The following is a 20,749-nucleotide window of genomic DNA, read 5'->3' as shown; positions in this document are numbered from 1 at the left end:
TTTGACGAAAATCTGTACTCTGTACCGTACAGAATCTGTACCAAAAATAGCGAAAATATCTGTACCATTCCAGATAATTTTGTACGTGTGGCAACACTGATCGTGACCGGCAGTAAATGTAAAGTAAATGTATTTTGTTTCTGCGTAAGCATCAGAATTCAACAAAGAAAAGTGTGACGTTGTTCAGCAACATGAGTCAAGCCGTGATCTCCAGGATTCGCAAGGATTACAAATGCAGTGGTGGTATTACCAACCCCAAGTGGAACCGTAATAAACCAAGTCGGTTAACATCAACAGTAATAGAGAAAATACGTTTACTGGGATATACCCATCCGTTGAATGATACAATGCGAATTTGTGAATATAATAAAATAATAGTAGAATTAGAAATGAGATTTCACGCACTGTACACTTTTCGTTTACCTTTTTACACAAACATTCTTGTTTTTTGTTTTATTCAGAAGAGGTACCGTCACCTACATCGTTGCGGTCAATTATATCAGTCGATCAGTTTCAAGGCTCGTTTAATGTGGATAAATGGATAAATAACAAATTCAACGTTGAAAGTATCTTCGATAACATCAAGGAATATGAGAAGTTAGGGCTATCGAGCTCGAAAATCAGCGGATGTCACACAAGCAGTGGGAAAAATATTTTCGGTTTGGAGGCTTCAGACATTAGTAAGGCAGACGATTTTGACGAAATAATGCCACAATTGAAAAAAGAAGCTCAACTCACCAACTGCTGACCAGTGTTGCCACATTTTAATCTGTACCAGAGGGGTTAAAAATCTTACTCATCTGTACTTGTGCTGGTGTTGTTATACATTTACACGAGAATATTCCACCACATTATAAAATGAAGTTGGATTTTGAAAGCATACACGGAAAGTGTATTTTGTCATGTATGTGGCAAAGTATGCTACAGGTGCCCCGTAGCGAAAGGGTTAATGCGTGCTTATTTGCAAAATGTCTCTTATGTTGCTCTGCTTTATTACTCGTATATTTCTGTGACATGTAGGGGAAAAGGGGGGAATTTGGACCACCTAAGCAAATCGCCTAATATTTCCAAACCAATACGGTCTAAATGAAAAATATCACATTGTATACTGAGCTACACTTGTTTTCTCTTAATAAATAATATTTAATCATTAATCTACCAAATATATCATAAAATAAAAGAGATGATTTTTGGACATTAAAATTTGATGCGGGGTGATTTGGACCATCTGTGGGGTGATTTGGTCCAGTGTGTGTTTCATCGAAAAAAACATACTTATGTTCATGTAAAGTACATAAGTACATGCCTCCACAATTCTGCATGAATCTTTTCACTGTTGGTCGAGCATTTTCAAACACTTTTGATGCTTGGTCAAAGAAAATCCATTCTTGATGGCCTACGTTGCTCTTTCAAGCTCCTCCTTCTTCCAACGTTGTCTGTCCAGCCTCTTTTTGTAATTCAGCGGCATCTGGAATCAATTAGACCAAAGAAAAGTCTCAAACCTGTAGGACCAATTCACCCCACAGAAACGTGTCCATGTCACCCCACACAACACGCAAAAATTAAAATGCAATTAATTTCATTTATTGTTATCAAACTTACAGTTTTGCTACATCAAATTGTTCCTCTTCTGTAGGCGAACAGAACTTTACTGCACAATACACGAAACGTTTGTTTAATTAGTGTGAAAAACCTTAAAACCACTATCGGAAAACTCACATTTCTTGACGATCAAAGTGCTTGCTGTGTTTATGCTACCGTTTCCCTCTACTTGTGAAGTTTTCCCAAAGTTTTTTTACTTTAGGTACATACGGTTCAACAATAGAACATTATGGAAATTCAAGTTGAGCCGTAATTTTTGAGATAAAGGGGTGGTCCAAATCACCCCGTGTTACCCTATATAATACACAAACTTGCTTCTCGCTTGAGAAATGCTGCACCAGTATAGGTGGATATCACTTTTCATGATACTTTTAAGTTTATTTATAGTGATTTATCAGGATGTCAAAAATTATTTATGAGTGTAGGCAGCATAGAAAGGGCTCAGTTGATTCGTGAAGTTTCTGTGTGTGTGTGTTTAGTGACGTGAATGGGCTACAAAAAAATCATAGCTTAAATACGAAAGAAATTAACATCTCTGATTTTTGGATTTGTTACATAAAAAGGCATGAGTTTTCAAGAAAATATACGAAAATATCAAACAAAATCCATTTTTGAGAGTGTAATATTTTTCAAAAAGATTAGTTGGCTTCCATTTGATATGTCATTTGAATCGGTTCAGTAGCTTAAAAGTTATGATTTTTTTTAAAAAGTTAGTTTTGGGAAAAAGGGGGAAATTGTTTTTTCGAACCACCCTAAAATGGAAATGGTCATCCTAATGAAAAGATAAAAAAAAAATACTGGTCTTATATTGTGGTATAAGAACCACGAAAGTTTGAGAACCACTACCTTGGTTTGGCATGGAATGGCTGTATAGACCAGGGATGGCCAAACGGTAGTCCGCGGTCTACCGGTCGCCCGCGTAGGTATTCCTAGGCGCCCGTCAGCTGGTCTAGGATAGTGTCACCTCCAAATGCAATGAATTTAATATCCCTCCACCTTTTGCCGTGATCATTTTATGAGGTGTTTATGTGGATATTTTTTCATTAAAGTTTCCATTTTAATATTTTGTTTCAGATTATTAGTTATTTAATATTAACAATGGTCGAACACATAACTTGTAATAAGCAAAAAATTGTCACTGAGAACAACTTCAACAATTTGTTAAATGACCAACTGAAAATGCAGTAAACATTCGGCATAACGTTTCGAAAATCAATAATTTTTTTTTGAGAAAACATCGTCTTTCAAAGAAAAATGCGAGTTTTGATGAAGTATTTTTCGTTAAATTTTAAAACTATGGTAAGTAATGTGATCTAATTGTGAATATTTCATTCAAGAATTATAAGGCCTTATTCCCGTATACACTTCACGGAGAAAACGAAATAGTAATCATCTTGAGTCTATTTTTATGGAACATTATTACTTTATGAACATACAAAATTAAAATTTCCTTCAAACGATATTGATTGATAGGACTTAACAGATAATAAAGCATTACTTATCAATTATTTAGTAACCGATAATCATTTTTATTTTATAGAATAATTTATCATTGAATATATATTAGTATGACCTATGCTTTTCCTTTGATTAACCCTCATATACTCGCGCATACAGCGGATCTCACAGACCAATAATTGGATTAGATGGATTAGATGACTATAAAACATTCATTTTCTAATGATTTTCTGATACAGCCAACGTGTTGGTCGCAGGCTAAAATTTGAACAATTAGTCGCCCGTAATGCCAGTAATGGCCACCCCTAGTATAGACAGATTACTGAGGTTGACTTTGACTTGGCGAAGCTTCCAATGGGTGGCTTAAAAACAGACTTTTCCCCCCAAAATTAAAATTAATAAATTCACTGTGATCAATAATGAGAAGTGTTCTATTCCTCTCCTAAATTTTAGAGCCATCGATGTTATTGAAGGATTGGCAATTAATTCTAAAAATCGTGTCCTTTGTTGCTCGATCATCGATCGTTCCTCACGTGAAACTGAACTAAATCTTATCGGTAAATGTACATGTTACATTTTGCACTAATCAATAATATCTTAAAACGTGTCTGAAGCTATAATTCGTTGTACGAGTAACTGGACGTAATCTGTTCAAAACAGTGAGTTTTTTTTTATTCGTTTATTTTTACAGGCTCAGTTACTTAAGTTTAAAGGAGCCGAATTCTTAAATATAATTTTAAAACTATATATATAAACAATTTTCTTACATCTATGGTTAGTAAGGTGGAAAACAGTGACCAGTTACCATAGTATATTTTGTTTTTGCATTGCGGAAAAAAATGAACGGTAAGAAATTAATTCATCCAAACATAAACCTAGACAGCCCCATAATTCATCTTCATAATCTAACTGGCCAAAACTGTAAACTGATTCCGGCCGCGGGCCACAAGCTAACGCGCGTTTGTTAAAAATGATTCGTGACCAGCCCCCGTTTATCTCAGTAACTTGTCTGTTTTATACGAGACCCAACCCCGCCCAGTGGCCTGCACTACGCGAAAATGAAAAGTGAAATGTGTGCTCATCATAATTATTATATTTATAAGCACTGACCACCGGCCGTGGGCAGCCCACTCCACTCGCTCTCAGCTCATCGGATACTCATGGTACTCGCTCTGGAGGAAGAGAAAACCCCGAGCGATCACAAACAAAAACCGTAAATTCACTAATTAAAACCTCTGCTTAACGAACTGTAAAATCAGAATAGATTAAGATGCTTGCACTTCTTTTGTGGCGATGGCCCCTCGCATTCGACCGCGGACCGCAATCAGCGAAAATGGGTTGCAGCTTTTCCGTCCGGAAAGCGACCCATCTCGACCGCTTCGGCCGCTTCCCTGAGACGGGAACGTATGGTTGATGTCATCTAATAATTTAATGGTTCTATTTTCATTTGGGTCAAGACAGCGGTTTTCATGCTTCAGGAAAAACGATAGTGACAGTGAGTGCGTACCCGGCTGGACGTGGAATAAGGTCAGGAAAACAAGGGACCTACCTGGATTGTTTATCGATACAAGCGTAGGCAACTGCAAACCCGGAGAAATTCAGTTGAACTAGGCCAGCAACATTTGCAGCAGTTGAAGACTAAAAATGGAAAAACGGCGGTTTGCATCGAGAGCGAAAGATGATTAGAACCCGTTTTGCGCTATCGATACAAGTGCTGCACGGTTTGCGAACGGCAATGACAATCAAGAAAAAGTACCCCGGAGTAGAAAAAACTGGTCCAGGCTGGCATACTTTAGAGTAATGGATAGATACCGGCGGATAGTACAACTGCGTGGTTGTAATATATTTTTCACACAGCAATGTGGACGGTCTTTAATGAGGACACGATAGAGATAGTTTCCAGCAAGATTGGCAATTAATTTATGTGGCTAATGATGGTATTACAACTCTCCCCGTTTCAGCCTCACTTTTTTTTCCTTCGCAACAACAACAAGTCGTCCACTTATATAGATTTTCAGTTTGTTATGTTATTGATTTTCTAAATGGGAATGAATTGATGATGCGCATCTCAAATTTCCACGACGCTTGTAAAAAGGAGGAAGTAACACAAAACTCTTTGTTGGAGGCGGGATAACTCTCCAAGTAAATACTGGTTTACCTGGGCGACTTCGGGTTGATCTTTTACTTTTCTTCGCTGGATCCAAAATACGAGATGTATATTTCTTCGGCGAACGGGAGCAGACGGGAATTGTGAAAAATTAACCTTTTCACAATACAGCAGAAAATCACGGGAAAAATCTTTAACTCACACGATATTTACGCACGTAGTTTTTCGCGTAACAGGAAATTCTCAAAAGAAAACTCGAGAACTATCAAACGTAACTTTGTATTAAAAAACTATGTATTTCAATTGAGAACTATAATTCGAATGGGGCTCGCGAGCTTACAACAATCGGTATATATCAGAAAATAGGAGTTATAGAAAAATCGGATGAAACACTATAACTTTTTTTTATAGCTACAGGGACAGTTCGATTTGAGTTCTATCACTCTTATTGTGTAGAAAAATTTAACAATAACATATCATATATATGGCATTATATGGCATACACAGAATCAGGAGGTGATAGTGCATCATGTTCGATATGAAAAATCCTTCTTATGGCCAAATTGCAACAATGACAAGGCTATTGATTCTCATTACATTTTCATCTCTGTAGGACTAGATGGGCGGATATACCATCCTATAAATGGGAGTCCTGGATGGGCCATGATCTTTTCTAGTTTTGGGCTCTCAGTTTGCCTTAAACAAACTACAATTCAAAAAGTACGCTGAATAGAACATTTGAATGGTGAGAAAATTTAGTGTATCTATTAAAACGTTTTTATAAAACTTGAGTTGATTGTTTCTATCAAACGAATTAAAAATTCCCAACCGTTCTACGAATCGTTCCATACATGAATCTATATTATTTCAATCACCTAATATCCAACGTGTTTGATATTGTTTTTTTTAGAAAAGGATTCTTTTTAACCTGACAAACAATCAATTTTGTCTGATTTCTCTTAAATGATCCTGATATTTCCTGATTTTTTGTATTTTCCACTTTGTCAGAATAAAAATTATTCCTAATAAATATTCTGGGATTCCGACATTTATTGAAACTTGAAGTTGACGTGAAAAAGGATACTCTTTCAGATTAGTACACCTGAAGGCGGTTTGAAACCGTTATATTTTGAATGAAAATAATTATTTGGAGTTTTTCGAATGTTTAAAATACAAAGTCCTGACACTTTCTTAACCATTTGTGTATACATTTCCTGATGTTTCCACAAAAAACTAACTCACTAACTAACAACCTTCTCATTATAATATAAAATCATCAGATGCAGTTTTCGTATAATATTTTTCAAAATTTATGAAAATTGTGTTTCTCTTTTACGTGGAATAAATACTCGAAATTTTCATTCCTGTTTTTTATTTGAAAATTACGTTTATTTCACCGGAAAATCCATTATGATTTCCGCTTCATAATGTACTCAACGCGGAGGTCTGAAAACATTGAGGATTATCATATATAAGCATATAAAATTCAAAACCATAAAGGTATATTACATATTCTTCTACGTATTCAAGCACACATCTTGAATTGTGTCTCTGCATAATGTTTTGCAGTTGATCACAAAGCTAAATTCAATCATAAAATCGTTACGATATGTGGGTTGCACACCATTTGATCTAAAACCTTGGATAAATTGCATCTTCATCTACGACTCGTTCCATAAACGCAACAAAAATGCCATTTTGAAGCAAATCGTGACGATTGATGAAAATGGACCATTCACGAAAATTTAGAGCGGCAAACATCTTGGGGTAAGCGAATTCAACCTCCAATAGCTAACCCCAAAACTGTTCTTCACTCGAAGGAAGTCTATTTCTGTGTTTGATGAGGTTGGAGAGGAATTTTGTATTATGAGCTTCAACCAAGCAAACAGTCGTTCAATTGTCACAAATACTGCTCGCCACAAGACAGCTTGAAAACAGCGACCAAGGATTTCTAGAATTATGGCCTAATTCTCGAATACACTCCACGGTGGAAACGAAATAAACGACACGCCGTTGAACTACGTTTTACGAGTTAGTGAAGTGTCGAAGATAATAATGAGTTTTCAGGCAGAATGAGCGCTTTTCAAATAATAAATCATTGATGAAAATTAACTTCTTCGTATCAAACTGGTGTTCAATGTGAATGGAAAACTTTGTTTTCTTCATGTGGTATAATAATCTCATACAAAAATTTCATCTGAAGTTAATTTGATATTATAATGATAAGTTTTAGTGGGAAACTAATTTCGTATCCAGATGTCGACACCGTACCGTTGTCATCGCGGATACATTTCAATTCGTTTCCACCGTGAAGTGTATTCCAGAATCAGGCCCTTAGTTAATGTGATAGATATCGTATTTTATCAAGGCAAAGGCAAACTTCATGTCTCATTGCCAACACGACAAATTATTTTGCTGGATTAACCTGGTATTGCACCTTCAGATCACCACAGGTTTTGGTCCCTGCCAAATTCTCTCTTGAGCAAAAATCTCGACTCTATGGAGGGAATAAAAATACTTTTAACAGCTTTCGACGAGGAGGCAAACATATCCTGGGTGGAAAGATTTTTAAGCTGCGTGGTATATGACTAAACAAAACTATACACATAAAATTGGATAAAAGTAAACCAAAGTCGGCATGAGCTTTCCGGACCACCCAATGTGAGCTATCCTGAGTTCTTCGTGATTTTTATTTCCATTCTACCTGATTTTGAAAATTTATGGTTGGCAAACTTATCTGTCACAGTTACGATTATGACTAAACCATTATCATTCAGCACTGTACGGAACTTCAAAAAATTCGAGGGGTTGTATCCAAGACACGACCGCTTTGGACGTAGGACTACGTAATATTTCGCAGAGGCGAATGCCACATTAGGCAAAGTCTCTTTAAAAATAAATAAAAAAAAATATATTTTTTTTAATTTGTTGATATTATTTGTGAATACGTCGAAATTTCATAAATAACTCTTTAGTAAAAACTTTCGGGGACCCTGAAAAGGTTTAATAGCTTGCGTGGTTTCGTAGAATCATTTCGAGAACAACGATTCTTTCTTGCCTTCGCGAGAACAATACACATCATATGTCGCAATTTGTTTTTTATGTCAATGCACGAATTGCTCTGAGTATTAAACGAGAGGCATCTTCCGTGCATCGCCATTCAACAAGCATCAAACATGCGTCTAACAGATGCACACAGTTGCAGCAATAAAAATGAAACATTGGGAGAATGACCGTTTATGAAAAATCGTTTTTTGACTTTCGGTCAAAACCGTCAACAAAGCTTGTTGCACCTGTTCTGATGCCAATGCGCACGAGAGCAAATACGAATGGCAACTAAAAGTATCAAAGGTGTGCTATTCACATGTACAGGAAATGAACATGTTCTAAGTTTCGCGCAACGAAAACAAGCAATACAGATAAAGCCAAACACAGATGGCTAGAAGCGACCTATAATCATTTGCACCTTCTCTTTTTTCGCCTACTTTGCCATGGCTGGGATGGTTGAGTTAATTTCAATTCCAGATGCACTTCAAGTGAAATATTTATTCGTAGCGTTCACAGCTCGAAGGGAAACATAAAACACAAAACGAGCAGAATAAGCGACCTGTGTTGTTTGGGGCACAGAAACATTCTAAGAATTTTCCTCAGAGGAAATGTAATACTTATACGCTGGCGACAACTTACTTACTATGCAAAGGTGGAGTTTACTTCGCAAATATTCTCTTTTCGCTATCCCCCTTCGTTGTTTCTATTCTAGCGGCTGCATAAGTTGCCCGTTATTGACAGCTCTGTTCGCGAAAGCACACGAATGGACAGAACAAATGTACGGGGAAATTAATGTAAGACGTAAGCCTACGTCAAGAAATTGAAAAAAATAGAAGGTTAAAAAAACAAACAAAAAACAAAACTTTTCCCCTATTTTATTACCGAGTCTAGTTCATGGGATATTGTCGGACGAGGACGAGGACGAGGTAGTCCTACTGAGGCTGGAGACCGTTCCGCAGTCACATAATGAAGAAATGAGTTAAGCTAGGCAAGAGATTTTAATCCGTGATTAACAGCTCATGTTCATCTTGATCCGTTTAAACGACACTTTTAATATGAGGTCTAGTGTGGTCAGGTTGGAAGTTAGTCTGATATTAATATTAATATTGAAAAAGCTGTGTATAATGGGACATTTTGCAAGGATCATCTAAAGCCAGAGAAGGGCCCCAACGAGTACGGTATAGAATTTGCTAGAAAAAAATTGAAGAAAAAACCAGATAACAATTTTTTCCACCTAAGTCATCTATAAAACCAGATCCATTTGGGTAGACCAATCATTTGTGTTCGTTGTTTTTCTCTATTATAGTGACTTTCAACACCTTTCGGCTGGTTCGTCACCTTTACTTCCATCTTGGAAGAGTGTCGGTAGTGAGAATTGAACTCGTGATCGTTGCGTGAGATGTATGGATGTTACCACTACGCCAGATCGCCTCCTTTTGTCCGCTTTACTGGAAGCAGAAACAAGGTTGAGAGAATTCTCCCGAGCAGTCTTGCTAGTAGTCACCATCGTATTATTGTTTATGTGCTGTGTCATTAATGAACATTCAAACGACAGCCGAACTAAAAACATCTCGACATTTGTTCGTTTTATTCATTTGCTGTTTTTCGTTCTGTAATCAAACAACAGTGTTCACGGGGAACGCTCAACGCTTAAATCTCAACACATTTTTGATTGATAAGGTTTGACCGTTGCTTTGATATGAGCAATTCGTGTAAGTACCATCCGTTGTCCATGGATGTATGTGTGCAGCTACGCTCGAAAACAGCACAAAAGGAGAAACATCACTGATATCATTGGCAGTGGTCACGGTCACGTTCACAGTACATATTGAGCCTTAACTTTCGCGCAAGGGTCACCATAATTCAACAAAAATGTCGACCGATTACAAGACTGCTCCCGAGGCCGTAAGTCGACCATGGGAGATAATATAGAGGTGAGCTAAATAGGGTAGTACGGCTAAGTTCATAGTTAACAATGTATTCAATATCTAATAAGTGTGTCTGTAGTTGTCTGTAGTGTTCAATATTAACCATTTCATCAGGTTTCAGCGGCATATCATAGACGGTATCTTTCTAAGCGTAATAAATGACGGTTCGGTTTTCGGTTTTATTAAAGACCGCAGTTCAATAAGAGAAGCTATTTTTAACTAGAGCATGTTAAGTTAAAGGTTTTCGAGGATTTTTTTTTCCAAAATATATATTTTATTAAGGCACATGTGGCGTTAGCCTGACGGGGCCGGGAGTCCAATATTTTGAAAATTTTTGTCTTACAACTATGTTAGTAATATGTAACCGATTACTCGCGGTTGGCTCGAGGTTAGTATTACAAGTATTCTCATAATTGGTATGTTGCAGTCTTCGATGCTCTGTACGTGTGCCCGATACGGGATACTTCCTATTGGGATGCAGCTGACCATTAATCAGCAACGCCCCCTAGTCTGTACCCCATATCTAGCGTGGTGCGTCTTTCTCGACTCGAGGAATCCAGGATAGAATGGTCACTAGCCGGCGCAATCATCAGCTCGTGTAGAGTTGTCATGAGCGGTACAACCTTTGACTCTTGTTGAATGATCAGTGAAGAAACTCTTAACAAAATAGCTTCAAATAACTTGGAACAAGTAGGAGAAATGATGTCATAATGAGTAAAAAATGCTATATATTTGAGCAAAAAGTATCGACAGAACTAGAATTTGTTGTGCTGACAGCAGAGATGCCAACCTTCCTGATTTTTCAGGATTTCCCAGACTTTTTAATACGTTCCCTGATATCCTGACAAACACTCAATTTTGCCTGATTTTTCTTAAATGATCCTGATCAATCCTGATTTTGCACTTTTTACTTTATTAGAATGAAAATTATCCGTAATAAATATACGAAGTTTTCCTGGTTGGAAATGAGAATTGTCACAATAGCCTACATAAGAAAGCTCTCCAGTCTGCACTTGTTCAATCTTTTTTTGTTTATTATTTATATATTCCGACCGGAAAGAGGGATACTCTATCAGATTGGCATGCCCAAAGGGAGTTTCAAATCGTTATATTTTGAATGAAAATAATTACTTCTTGTTTTTTGAATAATTAAAACACGTAGTCCTATTTCTTACTTTGCAACTTTGTTTATACATTTCCTGATATTTCCACAAAAACTCATCATCATTAGCATAATCTTTCTAAATTGACCTCGAAGCTGAACTTATTCATTATTTTCGAAACACCAGGATAAAATGTTTAAGCTGTGTGAAAGACGGCGAAAGATCGTGGAACAAAACTGTGCACATATACTTGAATAGATGTATGTTTGTCTATAGAAATCATGCGTTTGTGTTTCCAAAAATCGTTTCAAACTTTCCGGACAACACAATATGGGCTATCCTGATTTTTATTTTAAGTTTCCCTGATTTTTGAAAATAATAGTTGGCAATCCTGGTTAACAGTATTGAATTTTATTGAAATGTTTCGTTCCGCTATTTCAGATTGAAAGTGATGCTACGTCCAAAAATATCGGTTGAAGCAAATGGTGATCAAAAAATGGGCTTGATTGATGTAAACCACTGAATATGAATTCATTAGAATTTGTAATTTCATTGGCATCCTAATGGATTCTTGTTCAGTTATTTGCCTATCATTAAAACGTGTTTCAGATACGTTGATTTCACTCAACAATTCGACATATAAGATGCACATGTTCTCACAGAAAGAGAATGTCATTAGTTTACTTCTCCAGAATTGAGATACACATTCAAACCCACAATGCCACGAAATGTGTGTCATGTGAAAAAGTATGTTCTATAATATATATAATCAGCTAGAACTATTTAGACCTCTCATAAAAAGTTAAAATTTTTCACATCTATACTGATATTTGAAGCATACTCAAATATTTTTCCCCACAAAATAATTATTTCTTGATTTTTCTGTTGAAGGCTTTCATAATATTCTGATATTTGAAGAATTACATAGTTGAGCTCTTTGATAATGATTTGGTGGCTCTGAAAAGGGCCGTTTAGTTTGGTTGTTGGGTAGTGTTTACAACCGACAGAAGAATAGATTAGTCGTTGGAAATAAAATTTAAATTTTAGTTCCAAATTTAAATTTGATTTGCTAGAATTGATCGTCAACTTACTTGCAATATAAAAATGCCCCGGATTTACATATATTTGCAATGCCGATTTCCATGGTTTTTAAAATTTTTTTTTGTGAATACATTTCGGTGGGAACAAAAGCTCCCCCTACGTTTATGTATTTCAAATGCCGATTTCTCCAGGCACCTTGGCTTTAAAGTCTGTTGTTTCGTAAAATAATGAATGTAATGAATTGTTATAGAGTGCTCAAAATGATTAATGCAAAACTTTCGTGAATCTATCATAAAATGACTGAATAATAATTGTGAGCACAAGAGGATGTTTGTATCTTCAATATCGACCAATCAGAACGAGATATTTCCGTTTGGAGATTTATCGATTGTTTGATAGTTAGTTTCATATAATATATTATCTTATTCATTGTGATCAATTGTTATGGAGTGCTCAGATCGATTGACGCAAAAATCTCGTAAATCCATCAGGAAATAACTGAGCAATAATTGTAAGTACATGAGCCGCCGCTTGTACCGTCAATTTCGACCAATCAGAACTGGGTATTTGCGTTAGGATAGGTGTTGAGTTTTTTAAATTGTTCGATAGTTAGTTTCATGACATATAGTTAGATACTAACTATAGACACATAGTTAGTTTCATGACATATATCATTGACTATTGTATTCAATTGAAAAAAAAAATCTGGAGTGCCGAAATCGATTGACGAACAAATCTCATCAATCCATCATGAAATGACTCAGCAATAAGCGTTTGAAATTGGACATTTTTCACGATGCGATCGATTTTCGTTTTTCAATTTGTACTCCCAATATGTTCCCGAAAGACGTAATCCTACGTCGAAATGCGGGTCTAAAACTTTAAGATTAGGAGAAAAAACATGGTTTAAGCTTTATCGGAGCAATTTTTTAAGTTCATATATTAACAGAGTTGCTGTGTAGTTACGTATAACCCGACCTTGTTTATTATTTCCAGTTGAGCTCTCCGATGAGTCAGTGGAAGTGACATACTTTTTGAGTTGATCTATGAACAGTTGGAATTACCATGTAGGGTTTGAAATTCGTCCAGTGCTGAGCATAAAAAAGAAGAACAGAATAAATCAATAGATTAACAAACATCATGAAGTTAAAATGCAAAGATAAAAGTGATCCATTTGTTGGTCACACAAATATGTTGCGTGGATTGGATAACAAAACAAGTTGCCGGTTGCATTTTTGCTTCATTTGAATCGGAGAAAATCAGAATTTCGAAATGGCGATTTTTTTTACTTCCGTTTTTTACCCGCGCTCACGAAATTCGTGGTTTAATAATTTTGGCTGAATTTGGAAGAGGGCACAGTATGTTTTGTTCTTGTTGTTATTCGAATTTCAGCTATAGAAGCAATGCCCCCGATATCACGAATAAACTGCACGCGACAGTTATTGGGTTTTTGAAACAGTTAATGTCCCCTTAAAATTCCTTGCAAATTGATGACATGAAATGTAACCTAATTGGGTACTTGGCGGATGTGGTTGGATTGACTTTATTTAGTCATAATTCGTGTTGAATGATAATTACGACAAATGATTCCAACATGCTTTGTCTATTTTTATTTCAAGGGCTACAATGAAAATCGAATTCGAAGCTAAACATGATGCTTGACTTATTTGGTTGGTTTACACCTCCCACTGTGCACTGTAAGCTGAACTCCCCCTATCAAAATTTGCCAGTGATCGTACCCTCTCTGAGTGAATGAAAGTGGCCTCTGACTCTGTTCATCTTTCGGCGTATAAAACCGTAGGTGTATAAGTTGGCGTCGAAAATCTCAGATAGTACTTTCGACTTGGCGCTTCAGCGGTTATTTGGGGGGAAATTTTCGGTTTTGAATCGCAGGTTTATCCTCTTAATATAGTTTAGCGCAACAAAACCTATACAGCTGAAGGTGTGGGTGTGGATAGACAGAATACAAGAAAAAAAAACTCTGAAGATAAACAACAGAGCTTTGAGGCGTGAGAGATGCTACTTTATCAATTAAAGTTTTGCAGCTGTTTGTTTACAACCGTAAGCGGTACACTGTAAGAATGTTTCCATGATAACACGAAATAACGGCAAATGCATTTTTCCACGATAAACGGTGGAAAATTATCGGAAATTGTTGTACAAAGTGATCGAATCGGCAGAGTGAGACAACCCAATCAGAGTTGTGGGAAAAATTCCATCTTGTTTGAGTTTGAAGATATCCACTTGGATTTCGAATTTCAACTGTTTTTTGAAGAGAATTCAACATAGCCGATAATTGTGTTGTGTGAGTTTATTTTTTCTCTGTAGTTTCAGATGTCGTTCATAGTATCATGTCTGTTTTATATAGAGTTTTGTGAACATAGTCTAGCAAAAGTATGTTACAATAACAACACAGTTATTGCATTGATGTATATCTTGCCAGAGTTCGAGTCGTGTTACTCACCGGCTTCGCCGGAGATGACAAGCTTTATCGACTGAAACTAATTGAAACCGTATGTCCAAAGTTTTCACAAGATTTTATCTCTCATCGCACTCACACTTTCCGTGATTGCCGTTCGAAGAAGGCTAGGTGCTAAACTGTCATTTAGTAATGTTAATTGGTCAATGGCATCCATGTTTACCCAACTCTTATTCGAAAATGATGATCTAATAAGATGTTTGTTAAGATTCGGAGCCATCCATTGCGAATTCGCGAATGTGATGGAACGGAGCTGCCGGCAAACTGAGCACAACACCGCAATTGAATTCGTAAAACTCAAAACAACATCCCAAGTTGTCTTTACACAACCATTCGTTCGCTGTTCGTATCGTTAACATGAGCTTTTAATTAGTTTTCTCGGGAACGAACCTACAACGTCTACCAGCTGCTGGTGTGATTCAAAAATCCCATCATTTTCGGGAGTCTTCCATCGAGTTCGTACACATGTCGGTTTCGCATCCATGATGGCATAAAATTTGATAAACGCATATCAAACGAACCAATCAACAGAAGCTTTTCGCATATTTGAAATTTCTGGAAAAGTCATGTAACCTCGACTGAAGATACTAAACTGGTATGTATCTAAATATGTTCATTTCGCACATTCTCGCCAATCCTCCGATTATATCGATTTGCAGAGACCAGATTTTGGGGTCAATTTTCTGTTCGATTGGTCCTGACCAAGCAAACCATTTGTCATGACAATTGTCATGCGAAAATGCGAAAACAGAATAGAAACTGAGAGAGGTTGGCGTCGACATCATGCCTCATACCGTATGTTTCTATTCTGTTTTCGCACTTACGCATGACAATTGTCATGACAAATGGTTTGCTTGGTCCTGACCCTATGACAAATTTTTCGCCAATCCAAATTACATCGTACGTTGCACGCCATCATCCATGTTTGTTGGAACAGAAGCAAAACAATAAACTCGTTCAATTTGTAACGGAATGCGAGCAAGCATGTTTGGTTCTTCTTTTCCAAAGGATTTGAGTTCAAATGCTGCAACAGCGACACACTGAAATGCATCTACGCCAAGAATGATCGAACGTCGGAGCAAGGTCACACATGATTAGGGTCATTATGGAAGATTGATCTGAGTACTCATTTTGAAACAAAACATTGTGGCCCACTATGGGTATGCATGTTCAGTGCAATGCAATACATTGACCGAGCTTTGATGAATAAAATTCGTGCTCATGTTCATTGTGCTGGAGAGATTTATTTGTTGATTTGTTGAAGCCTTACTTGTTCCACAGTAACACCATCGAAGTTTAATTCATTCTGATGCTTATACATATAACAAGACGTGCGTTTCGAAAACTATATAAACCTTTGCCAAATGTTCAAAAATCGTTCAAAACTGCAAGAGATCAAAAGTCCAGAAGTGCTGTCTTGTATTTTTGCACTCTTGATCTCTTGCAGTTTTCCACGCACTGTGATAAAAGCTTGTTTAACCCTTTCAAGTAAAGGGTCTGTCACATCAAATTGCATCACGGAAAAAACGCTGTAGAAATTTAATAAATTTTTTTAGGAATTATATCTTCAGCTTTCGCTTATAATCAGATAAGAGTGTATAGATCACGTTGGCCATGCTTCACTGTCAATTTTTCGTAAATTTGGAAAAATGTCGTCGAACGAAAAAGAGCGCCGTGAATTAATCCTGTGCACTCATTTCGAGAATCCGGAGTTGTCACATCGGTACATCGGTAAGATGCTGGGAATCGTCCAATCCACGGTCAGCAGAGTACTAAAACGATACTTCTAGAACCTAACCATCGACCGGAAGGTGAAGAACGGCAAAAATGGATGCTCCGTCAGTGAAAAAGATCACAAGCGCGTAGTTAAGCAGTTTAGACGTGATCCGAGAAGTTCGGTCCGGGATGTCGCCAATAAGCTGAATTTGTCAAGTTCATTCGTCCAGCGGACCAAGCAGCGGGAGGTCCTGCGTACATACAAGGTTCAGAAGGCTCCTAACCGCGACGAAAGGCAAAACATGGTGGGGAAGACGCGAACCCGGAAGCTGTACACCGAAATGCTGACGAAGCCGCATTGCCTGGTAATGGACGACGAAACCTACGTCAAAGCGGACTTTCGTCAGCTGCCGGGCCTGTTGTTCTTCTCCGCAGAGGACAAATTCAGCGTTCCGGAGGAGATTGGCAAGCAGAAACTATCAAAGTTTGCCAAACAGTACATGGTGTGGCAAGCGATCTGCTCTTGCGGAAAGCAGAGCGCCCCCTTCGTGATGACCGGCACGGTAAACGGGCAGGTTTACCTTAAGGAGTGCCTACAGAAGCGCTTACTACCACTATTGAAGCAGCACGAGGGCCCGACCATCTTCTGGCCGGATCTCGCTTCGTGCCACTATTCAAAGGACTGTTGGAGTGGTACGAAGCCAACGGGGTCACCTTCGTGCCAAAGGAAATGAACCCGCCCAACGCGCCGGAGCTTCGCCCAATAGAGAAATATTGGGCGATTATGAAGCAGGCCCTCCGGAAGAACCCAAAAGTTGTCAAATCGGAGGCGGACTTCAAGAGAAAATGGATTTCTGTTAAAAAAAAACTACAACCTGACGTTGTACAGAACCTTATGGACGGGGTAAAGAGGAAGGTGCGAGCATACGGGCTTGGGCTCGAAGTATGAATAAAAAGAAAATGCCAAAAGTTGTTTAATAGTTTTTATTTTACTGTCTAAAATTTTCAAAAGGATCGGTCTACTGGGCGAATTTCTACAGCGTTTTTTCCGTGATGCAATTTGATGTGACACACCCTTTACAACATCGAGTCTCACTCGTGGTTCGCTTGGATATCACAAGGCGCCAAGACGCTCAGCAGAGTAGTGAAATATTCGATGCGTGACCCATCGAAGCATTTGCATTTGGTATGCTCTTTCGAAAATTAAATCGTACGCGAAGGGGTTAAATATAAAATGTAGTTTATTTATTAACTTATTTAGAGCAGGGAAAAGCCCATTCTAGTGCGCATGAAGCTTCTCTCTAAAATGGATATAAAACCTGTTCATCTTTTGCATCAACAGAAAATACAGTCTAAATAACACAGTCTTAATAATAACAAAGAAACAACTTATTCTAACTGAACAAATAGTTAATTTGTTCCAAAATATTTCATTGTACCGATGTGCAATATTTCGTCAATCCGGCATTACCACTTATTAGTATGCAGTCCATCAAACATGTCTAGAACATAACCCTTCGAATAATGCTGGACCATTTGTATGAACAGGAAACATAGATTTCAGGTGATCAGGTGAAGGAAGGAAGTCTTGAAGGACTATAAGACTTATACACATTTTTGAGTAATTAAAAAAACAAAAAGCCTCATATTACGACCATGGGAATATTTGATCTATCTTTCCCAAAAATTAAGTTTGCAAACAAATTCTGCAAAGACGAGAAGCTGAATGAGACTACATTGGAAGACAAGTATGATCCTCTAGAACAGAGGGTTTTAGATTTTTTTTGGCAGAGCACTTTTTAGAGCAAAAATATTCATCGAAGCACCTATTTTTTTTTAAATCATTAAAACAAATCCTGTTTGTATTGATGTTACCTAATCGGGAACAGCTCTATTTTAATTGCGCGTCACAATTATACGAAATCTGACCATAAGTGAACAAGGTCTATCACTATGTGCTCAGTGAATTTTTCTTTCTCATGGTGGGTTTTCAAGTGGGAGTGTTTGCTATAACTAGCATAGCACCATTTGAAAACCCCTGTTCTAGAAGAAGCATACATTCTGTCAAAAATATACCGAGAGTTTTTGTTTTAAAGGAAATGCTTTATTCGTCATCTAAATTTATGCTGTCAAAACGAGTCCCAGGAAGCGGCAATTTGAGTTTCGGAAATAGGAAAAAGTCACACCCATGTCTCGTCGTCAGTAATTATGCGTTGGATGGCGGTGGCCTCAGAATTTGGTCGTTCAAACATAACTTCAGCCATTTGATTGCGAAGAAAATATCGAATAAAGGGTCCTTTTGGCACTAGTCGTGCTGCGACTTTTCCCATGTCCAAAACATCAACCAAAATATGACGAACGGGCCGTGAGAGATATTTAATTCACGGGCTAGCTCTCTCATACTCAAATGACTATTTCCGAGTACCATTCAAAATTTCTCACAATATCTTTGACCAATAGAATTCTCGGTTGGCATGAGATAACTTTCGTCACCAGGGTTGCCAACTATTATTTTCAAAAATCAGGGAAACTTAAAATAAAAATCAAGAGAAATCAGGATAGCGCATATTGTTTTGTCTGGAAAGTTTGAAACGATTTTTGGAAACACAAACGCATGATTTTTATAGGCGAACATACATCTATTCAAGTTTATGTGCACAGTTTTGTTCCACGATCTTTCGCCGTCTTTCACACAGCTTAGACATTTTATCCTGGAGTTTCGAAAATAATGAATAAGTTCAGCTTTGAGATCAATTTAGGAAGATTATGCTAATGATGATGAGTTTTTGTGGAAATATCAGGAAATGTATAAACAAAGTTGCAAAGTAAGAATTAGGACTACGTGTTTTAAGTATTCAAAAAACAAGAAGTAATTATTTTAATTCAAAATATAACGATTTGAAACTCCCTTCGGGCATGCTAATCTGATAGAGTATCTTTCTTTCCAGCCAACTTCAAGCTTTAATAAATGTCGACAGGGTATCATCGATAAAGTGAATCGCTTCGGAATATATAAATAATAAACAAAAAAAGATTGAACAAGTGCGGACTGGAGAGCTTTTTTATGTAGGCTATTATGACAATTCTCATTTCCAACCAGGAAAACTTCGTATATTTATTACGGATAATTATCATTCTAATAAAGTAAAAAGTGAAAAATCAGGCAAAATTGAGTGTTTGTCAGGATATCAGGGAACGTATCAAAAAGTCTGGGAAATCCTGAAAAATCAGGAAGGTTGGCATCTCTGTTGGTCACCATGATTGGAAAAGAAAACGATATAGTGTGCTACGCGCTGAATAAGTTTTTTCCGTGATGCAATTTGATGTGACACACCCTTTATTATCACGAATTTATGTAACAGCACCATTGGCTATGCGGATAGTGTGGTCGTGTAAAACAGTCTTGCATTCCAGCAGAGCTTGGTTTGATCACCGTTGACGTCGTTTGAATTTTTTTTGGTGCAATCGCAAAAGAGATGAAAAAAGAAAAAAGAAAGAGACGTCAACTTTAATACATGCAAACAATTTAAAGCTTTTGAGACAGATGATTTTATTTGCTCATTTGATGCTTCAGGACACGAAAAGGCATTTTTTCTGCCGAAGATGTAATGTTTTCTGGCAACGCTAGTTCGGGTGTATAATGTTCCGAACTGACACTATATGATACTTTATTTTGAGGGTTCCTGCCTAGTATTCTCTATCGTATTTTTAAATAGCATTTTAACACTTGAATATGAACGAAACATATATTTTTTACAAAGGTTGAATATCGCTTAAATGCCAATGTTATAAAAAAAAATGAACAGTAAAATGTGTTTACATTAAAACAACAAAAAGTACCTTTTTTATTGTAATAACACATATTATAGAAATGCATCGTATTATTCCATTGTAATCCAGCTTTTTCCACTTTTTTTCAAAAATTATTATTTATTTTTTTCGCTAATTTTTTCCTTCGGCTGAAAATCTCTTCAATGAAGAAAGAAAAATGGTTTCGCTTTTGGTCTCGAAACCATGTAAACTACAAAAAACAAATGCAATCAATAATTGTTATATTTGTACGGTTAGTCCTATTTAATAAAATTCATATCTCCATTTTAGAGAGTTCGACACCGTACCAATATATGTCAAAATTTATTAAATTGGAAGGGTTTTCTAATAAATATATACGTAAAATAACCAAGGGTGTATCTTTAAGTATACAACAATTATTATCATTGAATTCAATTTTTGAGTAATATATTTTTACAGTGTACCGTCGCTGGGG

General features: G+C 36.9%; 1 protein-coding gene across 3 annotated transcripts in view; it reads right to left on the bottom strand.

Annotated features, from left to right (window-relative positions):
* The window catches only part of LOC129777071 (uncharacterized), a 183,357-nt gene that overhangs the window by 28,340 nt on the left and 134,268 nt on the right, over nt 1-20,749 (bottom strand). The window lies entirely within an intron of this gene.

The sequence above is a fragment of the Toxorhynchites rutilus genome, chromosome 3 (genome assembly GCF_029784135.1).
Source record: "Toxorhynchites rutilus septentrionalis strain SRP chromosome 3, ASM2978413v1, whole genome shotgun sequence".
Taxonomy (NCBI): Eukaryota; Metazoa; Arthropoda; class Insecta; order Diptera; family Culicidae; genus Toxorhynchites; species Toxorhynchites rutilus.
Note: the sequence above shows the minus strand (reverse complement) of the source record. Positions and strands in the feature narration are given on the sequence as shown.